Genomic DNA, 17285 nt, shown 5'->3' with positions numbered 1-17285 from the left:
AGTCAAGTTACTGTACTGTAAAACGTAGTTAAAAAACACACAAATGCTTCCCACCCACCTCACTGGGTGGGTATGCTGGTACAGGTACGGGACCTGTTATCCAGAATGCTGGCAACTTTGGGTTTTCCAGAAAATGGATCTTTCCATAATTTGGACCTTAAGTCTACTTAAAATCATGTAAACATTAAATAAACCCAATAGGCTGGTTTTGCGTCCAATAAGGATTAAAGGAGTTGTTCACCTCTGAGTTAAGTTTTAGGATGATGTAGGGAGTGATATACTGAGACAATTTTTAATTTTTTAGAATTTGTGGTTTTTGTTATTTCGGTTTTTTTTAAAGGTTTTTATTTTGCATTTTAGAACACTAAACAAACAAACATTATATCATACATGGTTCCATCTTCTTAAAATTATCACAGTATGTCGTAAGCAGTTAATATATTTGAGTCCTGTACAATTGCATACATTTTAATTCCGTAATAATTCTGTAGCTGTTAGCCCTGGACCACTTGAATGAGTGCTATAGATAGTTATGCCACTGTTAGCTTATCTTCTCTGACCTTAAGGCTCCTCTGTGGCTTCCAGCCAGTCTCGCCACACCAGATCTTACTTCTGGGGACACCCTCTTGCAGTATAGGTGAGTGTTATTAGGGGGAGTGTTGTTTTTAGCAAGTTCAACCAGCCATTAAATGTGGGGGATTGGGGGGGACATCCAGTTCAGGAGGATAAATTTCCTGGCATAGAATAGTAGTGTACGGAAAAGTATTCTCATGGCTGCCCTTGGGGTGACCTCCTCTATTACACCAATAATGCATACCTGAGGGGTTATTAGTTAAGGTAGTATTTAGTTTTTTATTCAGCAGATTTCCATTTTTAAATTTCAGCGAGCTGGTTGCTAGGGTCCTATTTACCCTATTAACCATGCATCGATTTGAATAAGAGTAGAACTACATGGGCGACATTACCTGCGATACCTTCCGTTCAGGCGTGATGAGACTAATTGCAGGCATCACGTCGGATGCACCAAAACTAAAGTCGGATGAAGACGCAATTTGCAGGGTCCCTCAGTCATGTCGTGTCGGATACAATTAGCTTCTATGTCCGACATTTGTATTACTTACATTAGATTCGGCGCATCCGACGTGACGTCTGAGATTAGTCTCATCATGTCAGAATGGAAGATATCGCAGGTAAAATTGCCTGTGTAGTTCTAACCTAAGGGAGTTTATTGTCCTACTAACAACTGGATGGAAAATGCTGATTGATTGCTGCCCAGGTGCCAATTAGCCACATATTCATAATTGAGCCCTAGTGCTGTCTCTGAAATGCTGTTTGTATTTTACTTGTGCTTCCAACTCCTAAAATCCCAATCCATTGTAAAGTCTTCACTGGTATGAGCCCATCCGTGACATCTGGAAAAGGTAGACGACCATTCATGTTACTACAGTAAATATTGACACCGTTCTTGTCTTTGTTTTGTGGGTCTTTGTATGTGCGACTTGAATCAATATTGTTTAATGCTGTCAATGAATTCTATCACGTCATAGGGAAGAACTTGATTAAACTGTGCACAGCAGTAAAATCGTAACATTCTAAATGCTAGGAATCAACTTTCACATTGGAAAAGGAGAATCTTCCCTTTAATAAAGTTTTGTCAGAGTGGAAAAGAAGAACTTTACCCAATACAATCTATTTAAAAAAAAAAAAAAAAAAGCTTTCTTTATATTATTTTGGGGGGGGACACTTCCTACATGCAAAGATCGGCAGCAGGGAGCGTTCTACACATGCCTGGTTTCTTCTCTCCTATGTGGCAGCCAACCAGATTGATGTACAGAGGAAGGAAGATAGATTGCACTTAACTCTAGATAACCGCACTGCGCTTTCACTCTCCCTGCTGCCGTTATCTTCTATTGTTTTGAATAATGGAGAGAAAAGGAATTTTCTGCTCCCAACCATATCAATATATTTAGGACCTTTTGTGCATTATAAAATATTTCAATAGATGAGACAAAAAACTCCCCGTTATGTTCAAAAGGGAGGGAATTTTTAATAGCTTTATGCACAAAATGTCTAATATAATTATATATGTCTGAATTTTGTGGTCACATCCTCTTGCACCTCTCCTTATATATAACTTTTTTTAGGAAGCTTGGGATCACTCCTTAAATTTCCATTTCCATGGAAGGCCGGAGAGACTTACAACTCAGTGGGTGAGGTTGAGTCACAGCCATGGCAGTATTCTGATTGATTCCCAACTGGAAACTGGTTCTACACTTTTTGGGGCTGGTGCAGTGTTTTCTGACCGGCATACAAAAAGCCAGGGAAGTGTATCCACTAGAAATGCATTTTGGTTGAGGTGGTATGTTCTTATCCTATAAAACAGCCTGAGGTCCGAAGATGTTTAGCTAGATTTGTGTACAAACCTGAATTTACCAATTGTATTCTTATATAGTTTTCTGGAGTTGTATGTATTTTTATGTAGTGTAATAGTTGCTTTCAAGAACACGTGAGAGGTATTGTACTGTAGATTTGCCTTTTGTGAAGATGTGTGTTTGTTTTTTTTGGGGGGGGGCGGACGGAATGCACTATTTAAGAGCAGATGTAACAAGGCTTAAGCCACAGGGAGCAGAGAAATCCCTATGCTGAAATTAGCCTCCTGTCCTGCCTGCACCCGGAACAATTGTGACCAACCGGGGTGCAGGATTTTGGCGTGAGAATGTAAACTCCTGAGTTTCTTTGCCGACATCCACAATGTGTAGCTGCACCTGGTGCAACACCGTGGTTCTGAATGCAGGCAAGACAGGAGGCTAATACCAGTGTAGGGGGTTGATTCTCAGTCTGCCAATTTCACCAGGCCAATTCTCAGCCCTGTGTGGCATTAGCCTAATTGCTAAATATAGGTTTTTGTGGCATGTTTTGGAACTTAATAAATGTTTTGGCCTTGCAGACTAATGTTTGCTTTTTTTCCTGCTGTGATGCTTTCTTCTTGAACTCCCATGGGTTTTGTGATATATAATAATCTCTAATATGATGCTCCTTTGTGTGTATTGTCTAATAATTGTACCAAAAAGGAAGGAGTTCACATGAAAGTGAACTGCACTGCCCTGAACCTTCAGTTAAGGGAGTGGATCCACACTGTAAAGCAGGCACTTAAAGGGATACTGTCATGGGAAAACATGTTTTTTTTTACAAAACACATCAGTTAATAGTGCTGCTCCAGCAGAATTCTGCACTGAAATCCATTTCTTAAAAGGGCAAACAGATTTTTTTTATATTCAGTTTTGAAATCGGACATGGGGCTAGACATTTTGTCAGTTTGCCAGCTGCCCCAGACTTGTGCCTGCACTTTACTATCGAACTACTTTCTGGCAGGTTGTTATTTCTCCTACTTAATGTAACTGAATCAGTCTCAGTGGGACTTGTCTTTTACTATTGAGTGCTGTTCTTAGATCTTCCAGGGAGCTGTTATCTTGTGTTAGGGAGCTGCTATCTGGTTACCTTCCCATTGTTCTGTTGTTAGGCTGCTGAGGGGGTGATTTCACTCCAACTTGCAGTACAGCAGTAAAGAGTGATTGAAGTTTATCAGAGCACAAGTCACATGACTGGGGGCAGCTGGGAAATTGACAAAATGTCTAGCCCCATGTCAGATTTCAAAATTGAATATAAAAAAATCTGTTTGCTCTTTTGAGAAATGGATTTCAGTACAGAATTCTGCTGGAGCAGCACTATTAACTGATGTGTTTTTAAAAAAACTTGTTTTCCCATGATAGTATCCCTTTAAGGAACTTTCTTCCAAACAGACGTAGAAAAAAAACTTATTTTATTGGGTACTTACTGCATGGCCTTATACATTTTGTATTTTTGCAAATACTTAGGGGGAAATTTAGGATCGAATAGTAAATTTAAATTTTCAAATAGTTTTGTTGTCAAAATTCACACATTCGATTTTTAATCCCCCAGTTCGAATGTAAATTGAAATGTAAGATTTATCACATCTCGACCATGAAAACAGTTCTAATTTGAATCTTCGCCACCTAAAACCTGCCGTGTTTATTTACAAGTCAATGGTAGATGTCTGTTGATCCATAAAATGTTAATTTTAATGTTAATCCGGAAATAGGATTTTTTTTTTTTTTTTGGAGGGAATTCAATTTGAATTTTGGGGTCGTGACTTTTCGATGGAATTTTAGACTTACAAATTTTTTCTTAAATAGCCACCCATTTGGGTTGTGGGTGTATTTGGGTGTATTTGAATGTATTAGAGTAAAAAAAAAATCACATAAATTCGACCTTTTTTAAGGGTTAAATAGTTAATTTGAATTTTCGAATTTTTTATTTGCTGTCAAAATTCAAACATTCAAATTTTTATCCCCCCAATTCGAATGTTAATTCAAATGAGATTTATCACACCTCGACCATGGAAACCATTCTATTTTGAATATTTGCCCCATCAAACCAGCAGAGTTAATTTACAAGTCAATGGCAGAGGTCCGTTGAACCATTTGAATATGTTAATTGCCTTCTCGAAATTAAAGTTTTTTTTTTCCGGCAGGAAACCTCTATTCGAATAGGTATTAGAATTTTCTGGTCGGGACTATTTGATCAAATGCTAGACATTCAAATTTTTCTTAACCTCCCATTCAAGTATATCCAATTTATTAGGGCTCTTACACATGAGCGTTCTGATCTGCGCTCCCCTGCGTTCCGTTTTTTGGCGTTCAGCTGCAGGGGAGCGCAGGAATAGACGCAAGCCATTATTTGAAATGGGGCTGTACTCACTCAGGCGCGTGTAGGCGCCGAACGCAGGAAAAATGCAGCATGTTGTGTCTGAACCTGCGTTCGGCGCCTACACGCGCCTGAGTGAGTACAGCCCCATTTCAAATAATGACTTGCGTCTATTCCTGCGCTCCCCTGCGGCTGAACGCCAAAAAACGGAACGCCGGGGAGCGCAGATCAGAACGCTCATGTGTAAGAGCCCTTAGAGTAAAAATACATTCGAAATTCGACCTTTGATAAACCTGCCCATAAATTATCATCAATTATTGTCTAATAATTGTAATCAAACTTATGGCTGGACATAAAAATCAGCTTTTAAAAAAAGGTATTATGCTGATGAAAATGAAATCTAAAAATGAGTAACACTTTTTTTATATAGAAATTTACACCAAAAATGTGTTCCGATGACTATACATGGATGGAGTAAAATAGAAAAAAATGTGCCTTAAAATAAAAAGATAACGCACACCTGATTGCAAATAATTAATTTTATGATCAAAGTTAACAGAGCTTTAGAAATATGCAATTTATGTTACACTGACTTTTGACATCGTTTTTTGTATTAAATATTGTTAACCTTTTTTACGTTGATTAATGCACTCTTTTTAGTTGCCCTTTTGTCTTGGGATGACTAATTTTACTGCACTTACTGAGAGTACTGAGTTCACTCTTATCTGCCTCTGAGGAGTGTTCTGCATACTTGCTGTAATTCTGCCCGAACGCTACCCTTCAGCAGTTTAACAGGGACTCTGCCTCTGCATAAAAATGTTTTAAAACTATTTTAAACTATATCATGTATATTGGAAGTTTTATACAGCATTGTCTCTGTCCATGTGTGTATGTATAAACTCAGCCATGTTGTTTTTCAGTAACTGTGTTTATGAGTTTCTATATTGTCTGTGTTGTTATGTTTGGCTGTAAAACACTGGGAGGCTGAGCTTAGATAATGATGTGCTATAAAGGCACCAGGCACATAAATAGTTCCATTATGTGACGAGAAAGACTGGCTGGACTTCCTGGCTGCACACCAACAATTTTAAAAGACATATCATCTGTTTGTGTATACATTATATATCCGACACATATTTTACTAAAAAAAAATAAATACAGTAGAACCCCCATTTTATGTTTTTTCAGGGGACCAGGGGAAAATTATGTAAATTATGGGAGAATGTGAAATCAGGGAAATGTGTTGAACAACTTTTTATTCAAGTACTGAAAGCATACCTCCAAACATTTCGGAAACAAAAAGAGGGACAAAAAAAGTTGTCGCGCGTGGCACATCAAAGAAGAATTTGACCACACCCATTTTTGTGGCGACACCCCCTAATTACCAACATTTGGCAGGTTATGAAAGTTTAGACATATTTCTTTTTTTCAGTTATTACAGTTTTGCTGATGAAGGTGAATTGCCCTTTAAGCTGTGAGTCTAACTTTTCCCAAGGGACCTGCTAGATTACTTATTTGCTTATCTCAAAATTGTTACAAATGATCTTATCTGCTGTTCTGGGCTCTCTGCCAAAAACCAATTAAGTTAGCAACTTTGTTTCTTTTTCTGGTTGTTCAGTGCAGAGAAAAACTGGACTTCAGTACAAACGAGGGACTGCGGGTTGAGCTGTCAAAAGAGGGACTGTCCCTCTAAAACGGGACAGTTGGGAGGTATGCTGAAATGATATAAGCACAGGAGTCTCTTTTACTTTGAGATACAATATTTAATGTGTTAATGACAAGGGTTAATCATTGCAAGATTAAAGGACCAGTAACATCAAAAAAAAATTTGTTGGTATACCATGAAAAAAAACACAAAGACTAATTAAGCTTCAAAATCGCACAGCCTTTATTAAGAAATAACTTAACGAAAATCCGCTTGTGCTCCTCTTCAGAAAAGGCGACATGGCGACGATCCATCGTGCGGCACTTGATTTCTCCTCCCTGGCTATCTCCTATAAGGAAGAAAGAAGAAATCGAGCGCCGCACGATGGATCGCCTTTTCTGAAGAGGAGCGCAAGCGGAGTTTCAGTAAGTTATTTCTTAATAAAGGCTGTGCGATCATAAAGTTTAATACGTCTTGGTGGGTTTTTTTCGTGGTATACTAACGAATTTTTGTTTAAATATTTTTTGATGTTACTGGTCCTTTTATGTTAAACTATGGGGGCATGTGCAAGGCCTCTCTGTCAGTCACATACACAACCTAAAGCAATAAGTGATTGGTGCAGGACTGTATAAGGGGCAGACTGATTGGAATTGACCATTTACAGGCAGAACCATGACAAAATATACATCTGGTTAGTATTTTAAACCTCCTTATTTCATTAATAATAACATTCACAGAGGACAAAAGCCCATTTTTAGGAACTTCAGGACAAAATTTTGATTCAAAATCCAGTAAAACATTACTTAAAATCAGTGAAATGCACCCATTGAAATTCATTATAGATTGGTGGGACCACAAATAAAAAAAATGTAAAATGCAGAAAAACTTAAAATCGGGGTACTTAAAATCGAGGTTTCACTGTAGAGGTATGGGATCAGTTATCCAGAAAGTTTCGAATTACAGAAAAGCCATCGCCCATAGACTGTATTTTAATCAAATGGTTCAACTTTTTAAAAAATTATTTCCTTCTTCTGTGTACAGGTATGTTATCCAGAAGGCTCCGAATTACGGAAAGGCCATCTCCCATTTTTTCCAAATAATTCAAATTGTTTAAATCGATTTTCCTTTTTTGCTGTAATAATAAAACAGTACTTGATCCCAACTAAGATATAATTAATCCTTATTGGAACAAAACAAGCCTTTTGGGTTTATTTAATGTTTTATTGCTTTTCTAGTAGACTTAAGATATGAAGATCAAAATTACAGAAAGATCCATTATCCAGAATACCGCAGGTCCCAAGCATTCTGGATAACGTCCCTGTAATAAGAAAACAGTACCTTGTACTTGTTCCCAACTAAGATATAATTAATCCTTATTAAACCAGCCTTTTTGGTTTATTTAATGTTCAAATGATTTTTTTAGCAGACTTAAGGTATGTAGATCCAAATTACAGAATGATCCCTTATCTGGAAAATCCCAGGTCCTGAGCTTTCTGGATAACAAATCCCATACCTGTAAATAAAAAGACAAATGTTAAACATTCACATAAAATTGAATAACCATTCCTATTTAAATTTTATAGGAAAAGCAACTCATAAAGGACTAAAGAAGAATTCAGGATGATCCAGGATTTCTAGATGATCCTTAATGGATATGTTAAGGTGCTACAGCGGAGGTAGTGTATCCAGGCAATGCCACTTTAATTACAATGGCTGCACTGATGCTTCTAATTGTAAGAAGTTTTGTTACTGTGATTTTCTATGTTTTATAAAAAAAAAAAAAAAATAATGACAGAATTATTTATAAAGAAAACTTTGCTCTGTGATCGTTATTAATTTAGGCTAACATGCAGCATATATATGTTTGCTGTTGTAAATGTTGTGTATATGTGCACAATTATTAGCGAGTTTTAATTCTGTAATAAACAAATCCTTTTCTCATTTCTGTGTGCAAATAAAGTATATTCTTTCATTTTGTAAGGGTTTCTGTAACTGCACACCAGCCCCTAGCTTATTTTGTTTACTTCATACTAGTTCCCCTCCCACTGTCAATGCCATATGGGTAATTTCATCTTGCATTGTTTATATACCCTTTACTGATGCGCTGAATCCAGAATTTGCATGGGGCTCTGCCTTTTTCAGCAGTACAGGTATGGGACCTGTTATCCAGAATGCTTGGGACCTGGGGTTTTCCAGAAACTGATCATTCCGGAATGTGGATTTTCATATCTTAAGTCTACTAGAAAATCATGTAAACATTAAATAAACCCAATAGGCTGGTTTTGCTTCCAATAAGGATTAATTATATCTTAGTTGGGATCAAGTACAACACACTGTTTTATTATTACAGAGAAAAAGGAAATAATTTTTTAAATTTTGGATTACTTGGATAAAATTGAGTCTATGGGAGACGGCCTTTCCATAAATCAGTGCTTTCTGGATAAAGGGTTTCCATATAATGGATCCCATACCTGTATATGTATTACTATTCAAAGCAGTGTTTGTCCCTTACTAGTCTCTGCCCTGATGGCTCAGACTGTTGATACAATGTAAGACAAGGCAGTAGACCTGTCAACTGGGGAACTAAGACTTTTGCAACATTGTTTAAAAAGTAACAACCAGGAGTTAAGCAAATGCGGCTTTCAACAGCAATTGTTTTTACAAATAACTTTAGAAGCACTGAACATTTTCAAAACATTTATATTAGAAAGTTGCTTAAAATCATGTTTTCTTTTATTAAGCAAATTTTTTGGGGGGGTTGACTTGCCCTTTAAAATCACATGACTTTTTGTCAAATTAAGAAGAAAATTGTGTTTTTTCTGTTCTGCACACTGTAGGTTTGCATTCGATTTGGGATTCAGCTGAAACCTTCATGAAAGATTTGGGATTTGGCCAAATCCCCAAATAGTGGATTTGGTGCATGTCTGATTGTTGTGCCTCCTAAAGAGTACATAAAGGAACAAACCACATAATGGAAGGGATGGGAGCTTCACTCAGGACCAGTAGAACTTCTAGTAGTATATAAAGGTTAAGTTGGAGATCATGGATATTATTGCCACTCGTTGAATAGGCACAAGAATATGACAGTGTTAAAGTGATTGTTCACCTTTAAATCAAATTTTATAATTATGTACATAATCTGTTATCCAGAATGCTCTGGACCTGGGGTTTTCTAGATAACTGATCTTTCCGTGATTTGGATCTTCATACCTTAAGTCTACTAGAAAATCATTTAAACATTAAATAAACCCAAAACACTGGTTTTGCTTCCAATAAGGATTAATTATATCTTTATCCTGACAATTTTTATTAGTTTTCAACAATAACAATAATGTTATAATCAAAACATTGCATACTTATTACATTAGCCAAAATAATATACAAACAATTAAACAAACAGAAAAAAAATAAATAAAGGGTAAGGGTAGAGGATTAATTATATCTTAGTTTGGATCAAGTACAAGTTACTGTATTATTATTACAGAGAAAAAGGAAATCATTTTTAAAAATTTGGATTAAATGGGGTGTATTGGGAGATGGCCATTCCATAATTCCGAGCTTTCTGGATAACGGATCCCATACCTGTAGTGATATTCTGAGACCATTTGGTTTTTATTGTTTGTGGTTTTTATTATCCAGCAACTCTCCAGTTTGCAATTTCAGCCATCTGGCTACTAGGGTCCAAATTACCCTAGCAACCATGCATTGATTTGAGACTGGAATATGAATAGGAGAGGCCTGAATAGAAATGAGTAATAAAAAGTAGCAATAATAATACATTTGTAGCCTTAAGGTGGCCATACACGGGCCGATAAAAGCTGCCGACAGACCGTGTCGGCAGCTTATTGGCCTGTGTATGGGGGCCCCCGACGGGCTTCCCCGATCGAGATCTGGCCGAAAGTCGGCCAGATCTCGATCGGATGGGATTAAAAATCCCGTCGGATCGCGGCCGCATCTGTTAGTTGATGCGGTCCCGCGATCCGACCGCCCGTTTGGCGAACGCTAGGATCCGATCGTTGGGCCCTAGGGCCCACGATCGGATCAGCCCGATATTGCCCACCTCAAGGTGGGCATATCGGAGGGAGATCGGCTCGTTTGGCGACATCGCCAAACGAGCGGATCTATCTGTGTATGGCCACCTTAACAGAGCATTTGTTTTTTTTAGATGGGGTCAGAAAACCCCCTTTTGAAGACTGGAAAGAGAAGAAAAAAAAGCAAATAATTCAAAAACTATAAAAAAATAAATAAATAAATAAACATAATGAAGACTAATTGAAAAGTTGCTTAGAATTGGCCATTCTAGAACATACTAAAAGTTAACTTAAAGGTGAAGCACCCCTTTAAGGAGTGGCTAAGTGTAAGTGGGGTCGATAAATGATATAGTGAACATACAGTGAATAGGATACCGGCAACTTTTCTATTTAGAGCTGATCCACTGTGCTATTCAGATGCAGTGTAGAAGACTTGAAGCACAGGACCGGTTTATGTTTAAGAATAAAAAGCCTTTATTAAGCACATTTGGCAACGATCTGGGTACAGTTCCAGTGCACCAGAACCAACAAGTGATTTAAGGAGGAATAACTGCACCACAAATGAACAAAATACCAGGGTTGAATTTCGAATTTAAAAAACGTCGAAATTTGAATTAAAAAAGACCAACCGAATATTTATTTATTTATTTTTTGGCGGAATTGGTCTGTTTTCAATCGAATAGGTTCGTTTTCTGCCGAATTCGAATTGTATGAATTGAAGTAATAGCGAATTCAAACCGTTTTTTCCAAAAAAAAAAAAAACTTAGGTTTTACAAAGTACACCAATTGACTCCAAATAGGTTCTTCAAGGTCCCCATAGGCTAAAACAGCAATTCAGCAGGTTTTAGATGGTGACTGGTCGGATTTTTAAAGAGACATGATAAATTTCGATATTCTAATTTTTTTTCAAATTGAATTTGGACAATTCCCTAGTCGAAGTACACAAAAATTAGCTTGAAATTCGAATTTTCACTTCGACCTTTGATAAATGTGCCCCTAAGTGTATGGGCCTGGGATGTAACTAGTGGTACTCTGGGTATATAATCCACCAGCACTCGAAGAGCCCAAATGTGGGTGTTTAGCAAGTCATTTACTGAATCCGCCTGATTCTAGCAGTGATATAATTAGTGATAACAATAACTGTATATACGAATATAGAGAGAGAGAGATTATAGACATGTGGCTACAATATCTGTTGTAACACTAGGGGGCCCATTTACTTTGCTCGAGTGAAGGAATAGAATAAAAAAAACTTCGAATTTCGAATGTTTTTTTGGCTACTTCGACCATCGAATTGGCTACTTCGACCTTCGACTTCGAATCGAACGATTCGAACTAAAAATGTTCAAATATTCGACCATTCGATAATCTAAGTACTGTCTCTTTAAAAAAAACTTTGACCCCCTACTTCGCCACCTAAAACCTACCGAGGTGCAATGTTAGCTGATGGGGAAGGTCCCCATAGGCCTGCTAACAATTTTTTTGTCGAAGAAAAATCGTTCGTTCGAATCGAAGGATTTAATCGTTCGATCGAACGATTTTTCGTTCGATCGAACGATTTTTCGTTCGATCGAACTATTTGCGGTAAATCCTTCGAAGTCGAAGGATTTACAATCAGCATTCGAATATCGAGGTTTAATTAACCCTCGTGTGTGTGTATTATTTATTTATTTATTTATTTTTTTGTTTTTTTTATGGCATATCCCCTTTTCTTTATTACAGGAATCACATTTACTTTACAGTGCTACGCAATATGTTGGCTTAATATAAATACATGTTAATAACAATAATCCTTAGCGTTTGTCAGCTGTTAATGCCAACACCATACAACTGCATTTGCTCTAGTTTTCAATATTCTCTGAATCTAGACAACAATCACTACTTGTCTACTGCATGTCCCAAAGCCACAAAATGTGTGTTTTTTGTGAAGTCCTTGTTTCTGTTGTCTCCTTAAAGTACCAGTAACATCACTTTTAAAAAAAAAAAAAATTTGTTAGAATAGAACGGAAAAAAAAAACCACAAGGACAAATTAAAGTTTTAAATCGCTAAGTCTTTATTAAGAAATAACTTACCGAAACTCTGCTTCTGCTCCTCTTCAGAAAAGGCAATCCGATTTTTCCTCCCTGCTTTCCTTATAGGAGATAGCCAGGGAGGAGAAAACGAGCGCCGCACGATGGATCATCGCCGCGTCGCCTTTTCTGAAGAGGAGCAGAAGCGGACTATCTGTAAGTTATTTCCTAATAAAGGCTTAGCAATTTAAAACATTTGTCTTCGTGTTTTTTGTTTTTTTTTTGTTCTATACTAACATTTTATGTTACTGATCCTTTAACTACACTCTAGCTGGCCTGTGATGTCATGGGACACTAGTGTGGATGGGTGTGTGTGTGTGATTAAGCGTATATGGTAGGGAGATTAGATTGTAAGCTCCATTACTGGAGCTTGTACGGATGTAAATGATTAAATGTTTTCTTTAAAGCACTGCTACATAAGTTGGCTATATACAGTAAATAAAGGCTGATAATGTATCTTTGCTATGTACCCCTCCAATATGCTTGTAGACGGTGTCTTTGCCCGGTGTCCATTCTGCAGCTTAGTTTTAACAACTAGATGCCGTTTTTACAGACAGACTTTCCCATTTTATCCATCCCAGTCTCAAGATGGGCCTTGATAACTACATTGTAAACATATCACTTTCACCCTTGGCATTGAAATGCTGAAAATATGAGTAACTCCCTAGTGATATTGCTGTCGTTAAATTCTTTCCTATGCAATGGAAATGGTGGAGTGGCCATTCTTCACCCTATCACTGTGAAAGCATGAGATAATGGAATGCTATTTCACTTTTGACCTTGATTATATGAGACGTGTTGGGATGGTGACCTTTCCATAATCAGTTAATATAGGAACTTTACCTCTGGAATGTATGGATATAAAGATTAAACCAGAACTTGGCTTTGCATCTAATTTGCAAGTCTGTTGTACCTTATTGTTTACCAGAGCCAGATTTACATAGTGGGCGCCCCTAGGCCCACTACCGTTCGTCGCCCCTGTCCCCTCCAGGGGGACAGACAGGAGCAATGGGGGATTGGCGCACGGGAAATTTAAAAAATGATTCTATCTCCAGGGCATCCCCAGTGTTTTTTGAACCAATGTGGGTGTGGTTGGGCAGCACGCCGCCCCCCTAAAATCCTGCCACCCTAGGCCCGGGCCTTGGTGGCCTTTCCACAAATCCTGGCTTGACCACCCCCACCCTCCTTCTAGGGTTGTGATACCACTTTTTTTAAAGAGCACCTACCTGCCTCATATTCTTGAGCTGTAGGATCATACAGTCCACTCTCTAGGTAGGGAATCCATGCTGATACCAATACCAGTGCCACCAGGCTTTTATCTAGAGTGCGTATTTAGACATGTCTCAGTGCTGTACTTCTATCACATCATAAGGACCAAACTTTAATTTGCATATCAACATAGCACAGCAGGGCATCATAGCTTTAGGTTAAGCCTGATTATGGGGTGATAGTTGGCCTTTAAACGTTTCCCTAAAAAGCTTTGACCTTGGTGACTTGGTCCTACAAGTTCAGACAGCTGTACCACAGAAATTAGGGTGTCATTGCACTGACAATTGGATTCCTGTACCACCCTTATTAAATGGAGGAAAGTCTAAAGCTGGACACGTACGACTATGTGAAAGCAATTATGTGTAGCATGTATGGTGGGCTACTGATTCTGACCAATATCTATGTACCATGGATAGGTTTGAAAATGTGCCAGTCAGTACATATGGTGCATCAGCAGACAAGAAGATCCTTTTCACTTCCTTCTGTTTCAATCTTTCATGCACAAAGATCAGAAACGTAGAGAGGTGGCCATGCCATGTGATGCCCCTTATATGCTCTCTGTCCAATGAGGCAAAAATTATCCAAAGGCTGCTGCAAGCCATACACTTGCAATGATTGGTGCAAATATAAAGTCATATATGTACAATGATTGGTGCAATTTAACAATGTTCATTAAAAGTAAAAATAAAAGGTGATGAAGAAAAGGAGTCCAAAAAAGTCAAAGTTCTTTTCTAAAGTGATACCATACTAACCAAAGTCCATATATTCAACTAATATACAAAATAATACATAATAAACCAAAAAAGTGTAAAAGATAGAAAAAATTCTGCGGTTAGCAAATCTTACCTCTGTCCAATGAGCCCACAGTAAAGCACACCTGGTTGGTCCATGTATGGCTGCCTTAAAGGAGAAGGAAGCAACGGAGGCATTTAATTGCCAACAGATTAGCTGCAATAGTGCAAGCTAAAATGATAAATTTATTCTGTTGAATGTATTACCATACCTGAGTAAAAAGCTCTAGAAGCTCTCTGCTTGTTTAGGATAGCAGCTGCAGTTTTAGCTTGGTGTGACATCACTTCCTGCTTGCTCACTTATAGCTTCCATTGGAGGAGATCCATTTCAGTAGAGTGTCCCTCTACTGGTGAGAATATTCGGATGCATGTGCCTTTGTACTTCCTTAGATTTTCTATACCACTATCCTCTCAAACTGCTTGACTATTTGCTGTGCTCAGGAAGTACAGGTGTGGGACTTGTTATGCAGAATGCTCAGGACCTGGAGTTTTTCAGAAAAGGGATCCTTCTGTAATTTGGATCTCCATATCTTCCGTCTAAACCCAATTGGATTGTTTTAGGATTATTTATATCTTAGTTTGGATCAAGTGCAAAGTACTGTTTTATTATTAAAGCGTAAAACAAAATCATTATTTCATTAACATGAAGTCAATGGGAGATGGCCTTTCTGTAACTAGGACCTTTCTGGATAATGGGTTTCCAGATAACATATCCCATATCTGTACCTTTTTTTGTTTATTGCTATTGTTCAATAAATCACCTCTTCAGTTAAGAGCCACTGGTGCCTAATTCTTTCCTCGTATGTAGTGATGGGCAAATAAATTCGCCAGGCACTAATTTGCGGCGAATTCCCGCGTTTCGCCACCGGCGAATACATGTGAATCTCTCACGAAAATTCGCTGGTGAAAATTCACCTGCGGCAATTTCCGGTTTTCATGATTTTTTTGTGAAAAAGGTTCAAATTGCTAGATTTTGCGTGAAAACGTCCGAATTTCACGAATGTTTAGTGAAAATTTCAGAATTTCAAAAAATTGTGAAAACTGCCGAATTTCGCAAATTTTTCGTGAACGTTCTGTTTCCACGATTTTTCGCCGTTTTGCTAATTTTTCCGCGAATCGAAATGGGAGAAATTCGCAATTCACTACTCATATGGTATATGCGTTTAAAGTTACAGTTCACCAGCATCAAACCTTTCTTCCAACACCTTTCGAAGGGCTCGAAACATTTAGAGCAAAATGCAGCAGATTGACATGAAAACTGACCCTGTGGGAGTAACTACAAAGTGCTGATATAATAAATTACTGGACACCTTGCATTCTTCCATGTCACTAAAAATAGGCCAGGAAAACCCCAGAAATTTCAGAGGATGATGTTTATCAGTAAACGGCAATTAATGGAGGGCACTCCCTTAAAATACTAATTTAGCAGAGGGTGCAAGAGTCAAGGCTCTAACCCAAATAGAGCCAAAAAAATATTCCTACTGGGCTATTCTCCCACACACCAACTTGTCTGCCTTACAAGCCTGAGTGCTGTTGGTTTTTTTTTGGACACTGTGTTTGGCATGTACTAAATTATATGTTTTAATGACTTTGCAATTATGTGCTTTATTAAATCATTTTTTAGCATACCTTAAGGGGCCCATTTACTAAAAACTTTGATTTTTGGGTACTTAAACCATCGAATAGGCCAAAATTCGATTCGAATTGAAAAAACTGCGAAAATCAAAATACTGTCTCTTTAAAAAAAAACTTCGACTTCGACACTTCGCCACCTTAAACCTGCCGAATTGCTGTTTTCGATCGAAAAAATACTTTGACTATCGAAGTATCAAATTCGAGAAGTCAAGGAACACCGTAGTGATTCAGGCAAGGAAAATGTCACAATCTCAATCCACCTGAAAGGCCAGATTTCCCAGGCTTTATCTTAACCAAGGCTGATTTACAACCTCATCAATCCTAATGCAATGATATCTCTTATGTGCAAGTCCTTCATAAATGAACCATGCTATTTACCATTGTTGTAGGATACATTCATCACTTTTACAACCACGGGTTTCCCTCACTCGCCTTATCAAAAGAACACAACCCCATCCCCTTATATCATATTCATAGGCTACTAAGAAAATAATGTTTTCCTGATTTCATGTCATCTAATATCTATTTTGTAAAGTGAAAGGATTATATTTTCCCACAAAAGAGATTGCTATTAACCTACAAAGGATATTCAAGTTTGTGAATCAATAGAGGAGGAATTTAATTTATAAAATTCATGACTCATTTTCTCTTCCTCCCATTGTTACTTTGAAGAATCAAATAGACAAATGAAACATTTCTCGAGTATTACCATTCTGCATTGTTTATTAAAGTTTATTGACAATCAAAGCAGAATATATAAATATTTAGTCACTGTGCTAAGAGTATATATATATAAATATATATATATATATATAGTAATATAGTATGTCTATTAGAAAAATTGTAAGGTAAAAGAGAGGCAGTGCCCCTGTAAAATACACCGAGGGGCAGATTTATCAAGGGTCGAAGATAAAAATACTTCAATTATCGAATTTGACGTTTTTTTCAGCGAATTTGGGTATCCTGCGGTCGAAGTAAAATCGTTCGATCGAACGATTTTTCTTTGACTACAAAAAACGTTGAAAAATGCATTACAAGGTCCCCATAGACGAACATAGCACTGTGGCAGGTTTAATTTGGCGAACTATTGAAGTCAAAGTTTTTTTAAAGAGACGGTTC

Source organism: Xenopus laevis, chromosome 2L, assembly GCF_017654675.1.
Source record: "Xenopus laevis strain J_2021 chromosome 2L, Xenopus_laevis_v10.1, whole genome shotgun sequence".
NCBI lineage: Eukaryota > Metazoa > Chordata > Amphibia > Anura > Pipidae > Xenopus > Xenopus laevis.
The sequence above is the reverse complement of the archived record's forward strand: the minus strand, read 5'-3'. Positions refer to the sequence as shown.